Source organism: Microcaecilia unicolor, chromosome 7 (assembly GCF_901765095.1).
Source record: "Microcaecilia unicolor chromosome 7, aMicUni1.1, whole genome shotgun sequence".
Lineage (NCBI taxonomy): Eukaryota > Metazoa > Chordata > Amphibia > Gymnophiona > Siphonopidae > Microcaecilia > Microcaecilia unicolor.
In genome coordinates, this window is record NC_044037.1 from 99,776,980 (window position 1) to 99,793,370 (window position 16,391).

Here is a 16,391-nt window from a genome sequence, read left to right on the forward strand (position 1 = left end):
GGATTGCATAAGGAGCTTATAGCCCATGTTTAAACAAAGGAGCTCTGCATGAAACAAAATATTTATTCTTATTTGGACTTATAAAATCACTTGCCCCTGAAACATGTTCAAAACAGAATAATCCATTTGTGTATCTAAAAGGTAAACTGTTACAACAGATTCCATGTGCCCCAATGAAAGGAGAGTTTAATTCTACTTCCATTTAATTTCAATATATTCCATCGTCATTATAAACACCAGGCTTCCCAAAGCAGATTACAACAGTTAAGATGAACCCATCAGGAAACAGGATAGTTTCACTGAAATCTGGCCATCTGAATTGTATAGAACAGTGAACAAAAATGAGCACAAACACAGAATTCATAATTACTGTTTCTACTAGCTACAATGTTTGAAGTTGTTTTAGTGATATTCAATTATGTGTTTTCTCTTCCACCTTGTAAGGCAATGCCTATCTAACAAACACATTGACCAACAATAAAGAACGACAAGCAGCTCATAGGTTTGCTTGCTGAACGACAACTGATGTAGTTAACGCTGAGGATTGTTCTCACAGGAACTTCCTATTTCCTTACCAATCTTGTCCTGTAAGCAGCAGCGGCCGTCAAAACAAAGACTCGCTCCGGTCTTAAGGTCGTACTTGGATCCGGAAGATCCCGGGATCCCGCAGATCTGGCTTTTACACCGTCCCGTGAACTAACCAATGACTCGTTTTTAAGGTGGTACTCTGAGGATCCGGAAAATCTGGGGTTTACCCTGTAAAATAATCTGGTTCAGGCGAAAATATATCCAATCAAAAAAAGCTCAGTATCCATTGATTTATAGCAAATACCAAGTCACACGCGTTAGGCATGTGCATCCGGCTGTGATCATACGTGTGAACACGTGTTCGGGGATCGGTCACCCCTCCCCATGATCTGCCATCTCTCCCTCTTCTCCTTGTATGCAATACGTCACCTCGCCCTCAACACCCCCCCCCCCCCAACCCAAGTGAAACTCATACCTGAGATCGCCCCCAGTTTTCCTTCTCTGGTGTCCCGTCCCCTCTACGATGATACAACTTCGTTGTCGTTCTCTCCCTCGGCAATTACATTACAGCCCGCCTTGCAGGAAACAGGAAGTTGCTTGAGACGTCAGTCAGAGAAGACAGGAGAGAGGACTTATTGGGCAGAGCGCTGCATGTCCGAAACTGGAGTAGGTTGGGTCCGGGTAAAGCACATGCGTTAAGATGGTAAACAAAGATCTGCGGGGTCAGTAGGATCTGTGCTTTACCTGGACCCACCTTGAGCAGATTGACGGAGCAGCATCGATGCAGTAGTGTTCTGTAAAAGGATGCCAATGTATCTGCTTTACAAATATTTATGGGAAAAGCTCTGTGAAGATGCCTTTTGTATTTGTACTACTCTTATTGAGCTGAGGCAGGGCACGCACTGACACCTCCACGAGCCGGAAGCATCAGAGGTCACCTGATCTACTGGCGCATGCGTGTTCCTTCCGTGTTGTTGCATCTCCATGTGCCGCCAGTGCCAGATCGCTACACTTGCATGTGCGGGTGCAGAGAGCTCGTGCAGTTGGGCTGAATTATTGAAGCGAGGATTGGTTGAGCGTGTTGCTCAGTGTTATTTGCCACCAAAGCTGTAAGTGTTGAATAATGCACCCGAAGTTATTTTATTTATTTTTAAAAATTCGTGTTGGTTGGGTTGATAGTTAAGGGTTGGGTAGTTTAGCTTCAGAACTTTTAGTACAGGAACAGTGCTGGTCAGACTTTTACGTCTGTGCCCTGAGAAAGGCAGGGACAAATCAAACTCGGATATGCATTTAAAGTAGCACATACCATATAAAATGAGTTTATTTTGTTGGGCAGACTGGATGGACCGTTCAGGTCTTTATGTGCCATCATTTACTATGTTATTATGTTACAACTGAGGTCTATTTAAACCACCAGAAAATTATTTTGTGACATTATAGCATGCATAATGCTATCCTATATAATAAAACTCACCTCCAACGTTCTGTGCTTGGAACCATGGCTCCCTCAGCACGGAGGTGGTCTGCTAGGCAGCATCGAACCCAATGACATCACCAAACTCAGGGGCGTATCTGTCTGGGGCCACAGGGGCCTGGGCCCCCGCAGATTTAGCCCCGGACCCCCCTACCGCCGTTAACCCTCCCTCCCTCCCCCGCCTACCGCCGTCACCTACCCCCGAGGTCCGCTTCCTCCTGCCGGCTTTTTAAAATATTGCTTCAGCTGGCGGGGGATCCCAACCCCCCCCCCCCCAGCCCAGCCGCGGTCTTCTTTAACTTCTTCATCCTCTTCGTGCTGTGAAAGCTGCATGCATCCTTAGTTCCAGTTGGACGGAGTCTGACGTTGCAGTACGTTGACGTTACAACGTGCTGCGACGTCAGACTCCGTCCAACTGGAACTAAGGATGCATGCAGCTTTCACAGCATGACGAGGATGAAGAAGTTAAAGAAGACCGCGGCTGGGCTGGGGGGGGGGGGTTGGGGTCCCCCACCAGCTGAAGCAATATTTTAAAAAGCCGGCAGGAGGAAGCGGACCTCGGGGTAGGTGACGGCGGTAGGCGGGGGAGGGAGGGAGGGTTAACGGCGGTAGGGGGGAGGGTTGACAGTGGTAGGGGGGGCTATAATGTGCCCCCTCACTCTAGCCCCTGCCCCCCCTACCGCCGAACCTCAGATACGCCCCTGCACCAAACCCAGCTGATCGCAGGAACTGGCTGCTGGCACGCGCAAAAAAAAAAAGAAAAAAACAAAAAGGCTCGAGAAGCACTCCCGAATCTGCCGTGCTCTAACGAGATCAACAACCGCCATCAGAATGCTCACACCACACAAGACTGCTGCCCAGCTGAGGAGAATACCGCCGCCCCGACACTGCTATCCTCCCGAACCTGCCGCACACCATACTGCCGCCCCGAACCGCCCTCCGGACCCGCAATAACAACAAAAAAAAAGCGGACCCGCACTAACAAAAAAAACAAGGTGAACACACCGCCTCCAGCCGCCTCAACAGGGGACGTCAAACAAAGCAAAAAGACTTCAGCAGGCTGCGCAAGAAGATACAACGAACTGCAGCCTTCTCTGGACGAGGTTCACGCCGTCCTGAACCGCCCTCCCGATACTGCAGCACTAACAACAGGGCAAGCTGGACGAGGTTCACAGACACCGATCCTGCAGACAGCAGTGCAACATCTAAGCGAGCAGGTACAATTAAGGGGGCAGAAACTTGAAGGGGAGACAGACAAACACATGGAGAGGGGGTGAGAGAACAGAACGGGAGGGAAGGGGAGAGGACAAATGTTGCAGATGGATGGATGGATGGATGGAGGGCATGGGAAAGAGCACAATCCCTGGAAAAAAGAAGGAAAAGGAATTCAAAAACAAAACACGGGGGGCACCCTTACATTGCCACTCACAGGAGGGGGGGGGGCAAACTTCTAACAGAAAGGGGGGGACTGCACTTCACACAGAAGGAGGGGGACATGCACACACACACACACACACAGTCTTTTACTCTCTGTGTGTCACTGTGACACACACTTTTTCAAACACACACACACACACACACACACACTCTGTCTCACTGTCACACCCACACTCTCACACAGGCATACACTCTGTTTCAATGCCCACTCCTGTGGTCCTGCAACAGCTTAACGGAAGGTTATGGAGACACACACGCACGCACGCACGCACTCTTTCACACAGAATCAGTCTACAGATCTCTGTTTCTCACTGTCACACACACTCTGTCTCACACACACACACACACTCTGTCACACACACACATACACGCTCTCTCTCACACGCAGGGAGGGAGGGGGCAGGAACTGAGGGGGGGAGAAAGGGGCCTGGAACTTCAAGGGGAGACAGACAAAAACACATGGAGAGGGGGGAGAGAACAGGAGGGAAGGGGAGAGGACAAATGTTGCACATGGATGGATGGAGGGCATGGGAAAAAGAGCACAATTGCTGGATTAGGAAAAAGAACTGGAAATCCAAACACGGGGGGGGGGGGGGGGGGGTGACCCTGCACCTCGGACAGAAGGAAGGGGTCATGCACACACACACCACAGTCTTTCATTCTTTGTGTGACACTGTGACACACACACACTCACACATACACTCAGACTCACTGCTCGCCGCTATGGTCCCAGAACTTAAAAACCTTTTCTAACAACTCTATAGTTACCAAAAAACAAAATAAAACCATTGCTAGCGCCCGTTTCCTTTCAAACAGAAACGGGCCTTTTTTACTAGTCAATAATAAAGGTACTGGGGGAAGTAGCTGGTAGTCAGTGAAGGGGTCCTTCCCTGCTGTGTTCAAAAGTGCCCCTACTGTCCCTTTTGTTTTCATTAACTCTGCTAAACATCCAGTAGCTGAGTAAAATTCAGATTAGCTATAAACACAGTTAACTATAGGGAAACAAGTAAAGAAAGCATGCAGAGCATGGCTCACAAAATTCTTTTCAACTTCCCCGTGTTTATGCATGTGTGTGTGACTGTGTGCTCACGTATGTCTATGTGTATATGTGTATCTGTAAGAAGTGCTCACAAGGTAATGTAACAGAAACGTTTTGCTCATGTCAACTCAGTCCTTGGAGGCAACATTGGTACACATGCCAACAGGAGCATGTACACTTTTAAGAGGTTTGCTTGTAAGTGTTCCTGAGGTCTGCATTTGGGTGGAGCTGTTGTGTACTGTATTTTATAAAATAGTTATGTGCTCGCATTAGAGTTCATGCACGTAGTTGTGCTTTTCTTGAACTTTTGAGAGCATTTAAATGTGTAAATTGTCTTTATAAAATACAAGTGTGGGTTGATTTTTCTTTTTCTTAATTAACTCTTGTTGTAAAATTACTTCCCACATGTATTAATTTGGCAACACGTTAGGCCAGTAAATGTTATCTGTATCTGTAAAGGTTATTCCTCTCTTCTTGATGAGAGAGGTACTCAATGACTGTTTATGGTAGGAAGCAGCTGATCTGGATTATAGGTGGGCACAGATGCCAAGGGTGCCCAGATTTACCACCGCAATGCTGGAGATTTAAAACCAATGAGTGAGATTTCTCTTGTGGGTCCCTGCCATGTCTTAAACCATATGTACATTTCAAAAGCTGACATATTCTAATCGATAAATAGAAAATTAAAAAACTGTTTTCTACCTTTGTTGTCTGGTAATTTTACTTTTCCAATCGTCCCAGTCTCTGTGGTTTCTTCTGTCTTCTCTTAACTATCTTGTCAGGGTCTCCTTGTCCATTTGGCTCTTCTTTTCTCTCTGTGTCCATTATCATCCTTCTCTCTGTATCCCTATGGACCCTACCCAGCATCACTTCTGCATCCTTGCCCCTATCTTGCCGCAATGTAGAGCATCTCCCTCCTCTGTGGCCCTATTCTTGCCCTGTCAAACATAAATCTTCTGTGTTGCTGTTCCCCCCCTCCCCCCAACATACCAGCATCTCTTTACATTGGAATATAATGAGCATCTCGGCGTTCATAAGTACATAAGTATTGCCATACTGGGAAGGGTACATCAAGCCCAGCATCCTGTTTCCAACAGGGGCCAATCCAGATCACAAATACTTGGCAAGGTCCCAAAAAAGAACAAAACATTTTATACTGCTTATCCCAGAAATAGTGGATTTTCCCCAAATCCATTTAATAACGGTCTATGGACTTTTCCTTTAGGAAGCCGTCCAAACCTTTTTTAAACTGTGCTAAGCTAACCGCCTTTACCACATTCTCTGGCAACAAATTCCAGAGTTTAATTACATGTTGAGTGAAGAAACATTTTCTCTGATTCTTTTTAAATTTACTACATTGTAGCTTCATCGCATGCCCCCTAGTCCTAGTATTTTTGGAAAGCGTGAACAGACGCTTCACATCTACCCATTCAACTCCACTCATTATTTTATAGACCTCTATCATATCTCCCCTCAGCCGCCTTTTCTCCAAGCTGAAGAGCCCTAGCCGCTTTAGCCTTTCTTCATAGGGAACTCGTCCCATCCCCTTTATCATTTTCGTCGCCCTTCTCTGCATCTTTTCTAATTCCACTATATCTTTTTTGAGATACGGCGGCCAGCTGACTTTTAGTGTGAGCTAAAAACGCTGGTGCACCTTAGTAAAAGACCCCCTAAATTTTGAAGCGTTGAAGATTTAGATATTGACTCTCATGTTGCAATATATAATGTTATGAGGCTGCCATGAATTTATAATGATCTATATTATTTGGAAGCTGTTTATATTGAAGGAGTTTTTCTGCCAATGATTGAAATAACTCTTATCGCCTCCTATTACCACCAGGCATACCCACTCCCCACCCATCGGTGCTAGAAAATAAAAAATATTTTCTATCACCAAAAGTGGTCCCGGCAGACCTGTAACTACTGCTGGGCTCCTGGGCGAGCCTTGTAGTATGGTCAGTTTGCTGGGTGCAAACCAGTGGTATCCCTACCGCCTCTTTGTAAAAGAGCCCCAGAGTTTCACTATTTGTAAAATATATAAATTGAAATCACTTATTATATTTTTGATAGGTCTAAAAGATGACGGTGGCTGTCTAGCCTGCTTGAAATTGAATGTTTTGGCATTGGAGGAAATGTCCTAAACTGGTTCAAGGGGTTCCTAACCCAGCGGTCATATTAAGTCACATCGAATTCAACCACGTCTGCTGCATGGACACCTGAATGTGGAGTACCACAAGGATCACCCCTCTCACCAACCATTTTCAACCTAATGATGATCCCCTTGGCAAAACTCCTATCAAACCATAACCTCAACCCATATATATATGCCGATGATGTAACAATATACATCCCTTTCAAACAAGACATTAAAGAAATCTTCAGTGAAATCAACCAAAGTCTACACATCATGAACACCTGGGCAGATGCATTTCGCTTGAAACTAAATGCAGAAAAAACTCAATGCCTGATACTCACTTCCCAGTACAACACGAATGAATTCACCGCTATAAACACACCAAAACTAAACCTTCCAATCTCAGAAACGTTAAAAATCCTGGGAGTCACTATCGACCGCCACCTAACACTCGAAACTCATGCAAACAACACAACCAAAAAGATGTTCTACTGCATGTGGAAACTGAAAAGAATAAGACCATTCTTCCCAAGATCCGTCTTTCGCAGCCTAGTGCAATCCCTCGTACTCAGCCATCTGGACTACTGCAACTCACTATACGCAGGTTGCAAAGAGCATATACTGAGGAAACTTCAAACAGCCCAGAATACAGCAGCCAGACTCATCTTCGGAAAACCAAAATATGAAAGTGCAAAACCCTTACGAGAGAAGCTACACTGGCTCCCACTCAAGGAACGCATTACTTTTAAAGTATGCACATTAGTCCACAAAATGATTCACGGTGAAGCCCCAGCCTACATGTCTGATTTAATAGACTTACCACCCAGAAACGCTAAAAGATCATCCCGAACTTTCCTCAACCTCCACTTCCCTAATTGCAAGGGCTTGAAATACAAGGCGCTGCACTCGTCAACCTTTTCTTACATGAGCACGCAGTTCTGGAATACACTGCCACGCAACCTGAAAACGATCTACGAGCAAGCCACCTTCCACAAACTATTGAAGACCCATCTTTTTGAGAAAATTTACGGAAAGAACCAAAACACATAAAGCCCACACTCACTGTTCAGTAATGCATCAATACAGCCACTTCTGAATTCTCATCCCCCGTAATCTCACCACACTCATACCTTTACTCACAGAAAATGTATACCAAATGTTTTCCTGTTATTATATATTGCCCCTTTTTGTTTCCGTTATTTCCTTCCAATGTTTCAGTGCTCTTTTCCATTATTATATTCCTTAACGATACTCTGACTTTGTCTCGCATAACTCATCACAATGTAATCCATAACCGAGTTGTAACAAATTGTATTTCCATGATTCATAATATATTGTAAGCCACACTGAACCCGCAAAAAGGTGGGAAAATGTGGGATACAAATGCAATAAATAAATAAATAAATAAATAAATAAATAAATAAATAAGTGTCAGAATAATAATGTATGTGACACATTGATTTTCTTAAATCTTTATGTGCAAAAAATTGTGTGCCATTAAGTTATTGTTAGGACAATACAGAACATTTTTTCACAGATATCAAAGGAGAAGCTAGGACTTACAGTCTCTCTATAGTGGCGCAGCTGGGTTGTGCATTCCGACCAGCAGATGGAGACTGAGGACCACCAACTCTTCAGAAGACCTATATCTCTCCTGTGCAGTCCCCTGAAAGTCAGTAATTGACTAGCAAAGCAGAACCAATCCCTACCCTGTTTTTCTCTCAGAGCAGGAACTCTAGGCAGGAAATGTCACTTCTATGCTGCTGCCTTATCTCTTTCTTTGAACTTTCTGTTTGCTTGTTTTTGTTTCCAAAAGAATGCTACATGTTCAGGTCTATGGAGGAGTGGACTAGTGGTTAGAGCACCAGTCTTGCCGTCCAGAGGTGGGCAGTTCAAATCCCACTGCTGCTCCTTGTGATCTTGGGCAAGTCACTTAACTCTCCATTGCCTCAGGTACAAACTTAGATTGTGAGCCCTCCTGGGACAGAGAAATATCAAGAGTACTTGAATGTAACTCACCTTGAGCTACTACTGAAAAAGGTGTGAGCAAAATCTAAATAAATAGGTCATTTTTTCCCAGCCAGATAACATCATCAGTGTTAGAATCCTTAGTCTCTTCTCTGATTATAGGCAGTATTTGCCTGGTACTCCTAGTAGCTGAGGCATTTCACTTGGTTGGGCTCCTAAATATATGAGAAGACTTCAGCTGAGACAACTACAGCAGTATGGCTATTTATTAATAAAAGATCATGTAATACCTATTTTGTTGTTGGATACATTAGTTACTTAAAGTGTAAAGTCTTATGTCTTGTTTTTACTGCTATTTGGAGGGTCCAAAATATCTGAAGGATACCTATCAAGAAATATGTGTTCATTACAACAAGAATTATTGAAAGTACCAGATAAGTTAAACTTAATTCAAAGAACTAGGAACTTTTAAAAATCTATTTATTGCAAATCCCATACTGTACAGCTCAAACGTGGCCGTGACCGTGGGAGGGGCATGTCAGGGGCTTTCTGAAAAGTTGCTGAATGATGGTTCAGCGCATCCAACTTGGGTGTCAGCATTTACACCAGGTTTCAGCAGGCGTAAGTCTGGCGCTTAAAGTTAGAGTGCAGGAATCAGCGCTAATGGGCATTTGCCCTTTAGAGAATCATGGTTAGCAATGATCTATTCCAGCACCCATTTTTGAGCACCATTGTATAGAATTCAGCCCTAAATGCCTTTTGCACTTCAGTAAAAGGGCCCCATAATTGATATCTAATTTCAGAAAATATAATCATTCTCAGAATCTGTGGACTCACAGATAGGAAAATAATTTAAGAAAATCTACTGTGAGAGGTTGATGACAATAATACAGAGATGTTTGTTGCAAGTTTCGCACACAGTTTTGTTATCCACAACATTTCTGATTGGAGCTGAACTATGTGTGTGGTGTACCACATTCAAATGATAATGCTCGTTTTCAAGTGGTTAAGACTAATAAATATTTGTGGAAGAATGTTGTACATTCATGCTAGCTGCATAACGTAACCTGTGGGTAGAATTTTTATGCACAGGAAGAAAAGGGTGAATTGCAATTTGTCTTTGAAAAACCTGAGGTGCAATTACAATTTTTCCTTTGAAAACAGTGATTCAATTTGGTTGAGGAATCATCTGCTGCTTGCTCTCTGGCCTAACCCTTGTGTGCTAGTAGCCCTTTTGAGTAGAAATTCTGCCTTTGGTTGCAAGTATTTCTTTGTTAAAGAGAGCATAGGAGTGATCCTTGCAGTTAGGTGGGCAGGCGGGGCACCAGCCAGCATCATGTCATCAGGTGTACTCTGAAATTTTTCACTATGATGCAGTTTAAGACCCGTGCCAAACTTTTCTTGAAGAAAGAATTATAAATCCTGCAATGCACACTGGCTGACTAGTCCATGCCTGATGCCAGGCAGCTGTACTACCTCACTCAGGGGCTGATGCAGTAAAATGCACAAGGCTCTGCGTAGAGCTAGCGCAGGGTGAGAACAGCTTTAGTGTAAAATTTTGTGGGCACACAGTTGCAAAAAGGAGTTTTGTGTAGAACCTAACCCTGCACAAAGCCTTATATTAGACATCAGCATTCAGCAGAGCCAGTCCAACCATTAGGCAAGACTAAGCAGTCATCTAGGGCAGCAGCTTCTTGGGGGCAGCAAAAAGCCGCTGTAGACAAAGCAAAACAATAGATTCTGACAGACGCACAAACTCAAAGAACCATCAGCACATACTTTTATAGGATTTTTGTGTGATGATATTTTCCCCATGATAGTCATCACTGTTTAATTGGCCAGGAATGGCTCCTGGGCGGTTAACTAGCACTAGTCACAGGAAACGGCCCGGCATTGAATATCCGGCTTCACCACCAACCGCAGGAGTTACCCGGACTGTATCTTTATTGCCAGCACAAAAGACTAAAGGGGAGGTGTACTTTTCTTCTGAGGTCATGGTTCCCTCTAATGGAGCCAGAGCTTGCACGCAGATCTGAACTCAAAAATATTGTATTGGTACCCTGAGTTGCGCATACATCTGTCATGTGTTGGAGTGCTATCCCGAAGAAAGAAAAGGACTAATTAAGGCAAAACTAACCGCAGGGAAGGCACAAAAGCTCAAAAAGAAAAACAACGCACTCAGATGCTGTAAGGAGCTACAATCATCCTCACCGCAGATGAAGAGAGACTGATGGTCCCACGCTGTCTTGACGGGTGGGAAGACACTCAACGCATGTGCGGTGGGAGTGCTGTCGCGAGCTTTTACAGAGTTAGTACACTGAAAAAGTGTTCCACACCGGGCACCATGGATGGCATCACCCACAATGTGAGAATTAATGGCCTGCTGTCCTCGGAGAATACTATTTATGTGTTACATTTGTATCCCACATTTTCCCACCTATTTGTAGGCTCAATGTGGCTTACATAGTACCGAAGAGGCCTTTGCAGGCTCCGGTGTGAACAAATACAGGGTAGCCCTTCTCTGACATCTATATGCAGTTTATATTTCTCCAGAGGTACAGGGCATCAAAGTGTCTTTGCTGTATTGTAAACATTTTTTACACAGAATAGCATTCCAGCATATGCGCAGATTATGCGCAACTCTGGGTGGAGATAGAAATTTATGGGCTCAGATCTGTGCGCAAGTTCTATCTGCCATTAGCTCAGAAGCATGTGTGCATGCCTCTGATATGCTATCCCAGGTTAGTGCACAAGTTCTCGCAGGTTTTATATGCATATAATTTCTTTACTGCATTGGTGCACAAAAATTGAAATTGTGCTTGTGATATGAAGCACTAGGGGGCAATTTGATAAGTTGGAGCTAAAGTAAGGCATCTAGATACAGCGAACTGAGAGCAGATTCTAAACGGCATCTGCATGCTGTGGATCTGGAAAATTTAGGGTTAACATTTTTGTCTGAAAAATGTAAGAAATTGCCTTCAGTGAGTTGTTGAGAAGATGCAAGTCTCAGCAGTTCTCACTGGACATTAGCATCTGTACTTGATTAGTGTATGAACACTAATGAGGAGCCCCAGGATTGAGGAAGAACAAACCTAAAAGTACAAGGTGTTTTTTCTAATTAAATAATTACTATTGAAAACTGTTTTTCTCTTCTCCAGTTCCCAAGCCACAAATATTGTGTTTAGACTAAAGAAGCAGTCTGTAATTGTTAGATTTTCCTAATCAATAGTTGAGAAAATACCATGTAGTAGACAAGTTTTGTTTTTCTTAAAAAACATCTGTATCCTGTCACTCAAAGACCCCTGTCCTTTGTATTTTTTATTTCTGTGAATTGATTAATTACCTCATCCATGGCTTCAGAACTATAAATGTAACCATTTGCCACTACTAGATTTGGGGAGACTTAGAAGCAGAGAGATGTCTTCGCTAGCCTCCTCCCTTGTTAACAAGATACCTTATGCAACTCTGGAATAAAAGACCAGTTTCATTGACCACTTGTAGATTGTATTTTATTTGTCAGAATCAACTTTCATCAGTGCTCAGATTCCATTATAGAATTCTAGTGTAAATCGACATCTTGTGCACCTACAATTAGGCACGATCATTTATGCCATGTCAATAGCAGATGTAAATGCACATGCCTAAATGTGACACTTTAGTGCAAAACAGTATTCTGTAAGTTACGTGTGTAATTATCTCAAATTATTTAAGACCAAAGTGAAAACCTGGCTATTTGAAAAGGCTTTTGATGGTAAGTTAGCTGCTGAAACTGGAGTTAGATAGTATTACCTTGAATGTATATGTATTTTGTTTTGCTTTGGATGATAGATTTTACTTTTCTATTTTGGCTAATGCAGTTCTTTTCTTTTATGTGGATTTTAGGCTGTAAACCGCTTTGATCTGCAGTGTTCCAGTTAAAGGTGGTGGTATAGTAAGTCTTAATAAATAAATAAATGGGAGCCATACCTATGTCCCACCCCTTGCATTTACATTCTAAGCAAGTTGCTTGCTTCATTCATAGAATAGCGCTTAGCACTCTCTAGCACTCACATACGTAAGTGTGCATTCACGCACGTGCAAGTATTCTATAATTTAGCATGCAAATGATGCTTACAATTAAGCACTAAAGGTATAGGATGAGGGGGGAAGCTTCAGCACGTGGCCCTAGCGAAGCTTATTGCATTGACCCCTCATATTCTTCTCTTTCCCGCTCTGCCCTCTAGAGTTACTTGATTCCACTTGAACCGTGGGAGAAAGGAAGAGGCAGGAACCACTAAGAAGTCACAGTAAATACTTTATCCTTTAATTTTAATAAATAAGCAGATAGAACAAGATCTTTTATACATGGTTATATTTATGTTCTTGTTTGTTTAAACTCCCTCCTAAAAGCTTTTCTTTGTCAGGAAAGTATTTTTCCTCCTTTTTTTTGTGTAGTTTTTTTTTAAAAAAAGAAAAGTATATTTCATTTATCTTATCCTTGTGTGTTTGTATTGTGTAGCACGGTGAGTAAAACTGGCAACTCCCTGGAGGACACCGTGTTCAGAGAGCAGAAGGCTATACTGTAGGACCGCTGGACTGAGGAGGACTGTGGAAAGGAGGGGTGGCACAGGGAGGGAAGGGCGTGGATATCTCCCAGCTCAAAATATACAAAAATCAAAGTTCTGAGCAAAGGCATGCCAGGAAAACCCCAGAGCCCTGGAGCCGTGTTTGGGTGTTTGTACAATATAAGAATGTGATATCATAGAGACTCCAGTGCAGGGGTCAGATGGGAAGGGCATGTCCAGGATGACAGACGGGGTTGTTGCAGGCAGCGGTTCAGTGTTGGTAGTTGTTACGGGGTTTACTCTTATTTTCTCAGGACTTGTTTTTCTGTGAATAAAGAGAGACCAAGTTAAGAGTTAGGACAGAGAAGACTGGAAGAATACACACTGCTTATCGAGAAGCACCTGTCAGCTAGCTACATCATACCATCCCAGCTACCGCCTCCTCCATAGATCAATTTCCTCTTGATAGCACTATACTGCTGCATTTATTTCTCTAATCTTTCATGAAGCACCAGTAGATGTGAAGTTTTCTAACATAAAGACATGGGAGGGGGCAGTTATACAAGCCATTTACCCAGGTCAAATAGCAGTTTTTCCCAGTAACATATGCTGTCTGCAGATTTCCCTCAGTCAATAGGGTTAAAAGTCTACATGGGCTTCCAAAGCATGTTGAGTTTTGGCTTAATTGCGGGGCATTATTCCAAGGGGTGCTTTTACGGTGGAGAGGAAAACAGCGCATACATGTGACATTTTCACAGTGCGTCCATTAATGCCCCCCCCCCCCCCCAGTCACCTGCACAAAAGAGCAAGTGCAAAATGTGCAGGCTCTTTTATCACATGTGCACTGCTTTTCGAGCACACCTCAAATTCATCTGCATATTTCACAATCTTGTGGGCTATTTGAATATTGCCCCTGTGCTGCAAGGTATGTCTCATATGAGATGAAATGATGTCTTATTATTATTATTATTACATTTATACCCCGCGCTTTACTACTACTACTACTTGACATTTCTAGAGCGCTACTAGGGTTACGCAGCACTGTACAGTTTAAGCTCCACAAAAATTAACACTTTTTATACATGTTATACACCCAGCCCGTTACTTATCTCTTTTCAATATTTTCCCCTCATTCTTATCCCATGCTGATAGTTCATATGTATTACCCGACCATCTAGTCCAAATTTCAGATCCACAAAAGTTTATTCTTCAACAATGTTCTCATAATCCTCAAGCCTGCATCAATCCATGCGTGATTCTGAATACCGGCAAAATCTTTTTTTGAACCAACTTGCCATTCCCGGGAATCCCACTCAAAGCAGGTTCAATGCGGCTTACATAGTAATAGGGATTACAGGATATTGATAAAGAAAATAAAAGTTAAGTATAACAGAATAGACAAAAGTGATGGGTAGGTAGAGAGGACAGGGGTGAAGGAGTAGGAGATGTGTGGGCAAGGGTAGAAGAGGCAGGAGGGGGATGGATTACAGGATAAGCATATGGAATTTTGGTGGGAAAGATAGTCAAGGTCATTGTCGTTGTCTTCTGGGTATGTGATGCTTACAGGTGCTTTGTTTGAAGGTTTATGTGCACTGTCTTTTGTCATCACCTGGTTAATGATATACTCCTTAATATCATGTAACATTACAGAGCACTTTAGGCTGGATAATTTATAGGCACATTATGATAAACTAATAGCACTGTGAATGATGTATTTTGTGCCATAGTAAGACTTTTGGGCCTGCTCCATAGCTCAGGCTGTAGCACTCTGTGGTGTGGTAATGGAGACTGGGATTTAGCTCATGCTTTTTCAGTAGTAGCTCAAGGTGAGTCGTATTTAGGTACAGTAGGTATTTATTTATATATATATATATATATATATATTTTATATATATTACATTTGTACCCCGCGCTTTCCCACTCATGGCAGGCTCAATGCGGCTTACATGGGGCAATGGAGGGTTAAGTGACTTGGCCAGAGTCACAATGGGGGGGGGGAGGAGGGGGAGTAAGATACAAGGAGCCAAATTGGGATTTGATCACTGTCTTCACTACTGCCTCTCTAACCATTAGGCTACTCCAGGTCTGGATCACTCATCTAGGGTTATTCAAACCTGGGTGCATTTTCAGAGAGGGTGTTGTTAGGCCCCAGGAAAAAGGTAAGACAGCGGCTGATAGAACAGCAGTCCCCTACTGGTCTATCACTAATGTTCAGGGTGAGCTCTGGAGGAGCTCTGGGTCTGTCAAAGTGCTCCTAGTCATTCATGCATGACCATCTGGAGAGGGATGGGGGGTGGGGGTGGCAAAGACCACTAAGTATAAAAGAGAAAAACAAAAAACAAGTTTTTTTTTAAGTGCTTTATGCTAAAGTTTACAGGATGTGAATATGCTCTCATACCATCATGTAGCATTCACTCATAGGTGCTGTATAGGAATGGCCATATGTTGATTATGGAAGTTGTTGATACCATGACAGTATGCAGGTACACCAACCACTAGAACTTTTCTGTTCACCTTATTTATTATATGTAATTCTGGCCACTTTCAGCAAATCCCTACTTGTGTTGCTTCTTTTGGGACCAAGTACGCCACCTATACATCATCTTTGAGGGCTGATGTTATGGAAGGGGGGTGCAACAAGGGCAATTGTCCTTGGCTGCCATACCACTGGGGCTCCCAAGTCTGACAAAAGCTGAAGGAAGCACACTTTGCTGGTGGGCTTTGGGGTCCCCTCCCACAACACCCCTGGGCCCCAGCATGTCTAATGCCAGCCTTGCCATCTCCAGAAAGTCGGTACCACTACTTACCCATGTACAGATGTCAGGGCAGAGAACTGTATGACAGAGTAAAATAACAGCAGTAGCTGACACAAATTCTATTGTTCTGCCTTCTCTATTGCTGCCACTCCAATTAAGTTAGGCTGCTGTGCTGAAGTATACTCACCCATCACTGTGTCCCTCTGCCCCCATTACTATTTTTATTAACTCCCCCTGCAGCCTGTGACCAGGGCCAGCAGCAAGAACAGCAGCTAATGATGCATCTTGGAGAATTCCCACAGCCACGGTTGGAGATTGTGGGGCTCATGTCACTCTCTATTCCCTTGCATGAGCAACACTTGACCAGCAGCAATAGCAACAGCAGGTTACCACAGTTATGAAGGCTTGCACTGCAGTAGCTTTACAGCATTGAACAAGAGAGAGCACAGAGCTCAGCCACAGTGACCAGAATATGGCAACTAATCTCTCAAGAGAAGGTACTTTAGCTAAG

General features: G+C 43.4%; 2 protein-coding genes across 2 annotated transcripts in view; both read right to left on the reverse strand.

The window, feature by feature from the left end:
• The window catches only part of CTU1 (cytosolic thiouridylase subunit 1), a 31,876-nt gene extending 30,300 nt beyond the window's left edge, over nucleotides 1–1,576 (reverse strand). The window contains 1 exon segment of the mRNA XM_030210485.1: nucleotides 1,004–1,576. The gene's annotated coding sequence lies outside the window, so the exon portion shown is untranslated.
• An 11,285-nt stretch (nucleotides 1,577–12,861) lies between these two features.
• Nucleotides 12,862–16,391, reverse strand: part of ATP2A1 (ATPase sarcoplasmic/endoplasmic reticulum Ca2+ transporting 1) — a 92,677-nt gene continuing 89,147 nt past the window's right edge. Inside the window, exon 23 of the mRNA XM_030210673.1 lies at nucleotides 12,862–13,449. The gene's annotated coding sequence lies outside the window, so the exon portion shown is untranslated. The remainder of the gene's footprint in view (nucleotides 13,450–16,391) is intronic.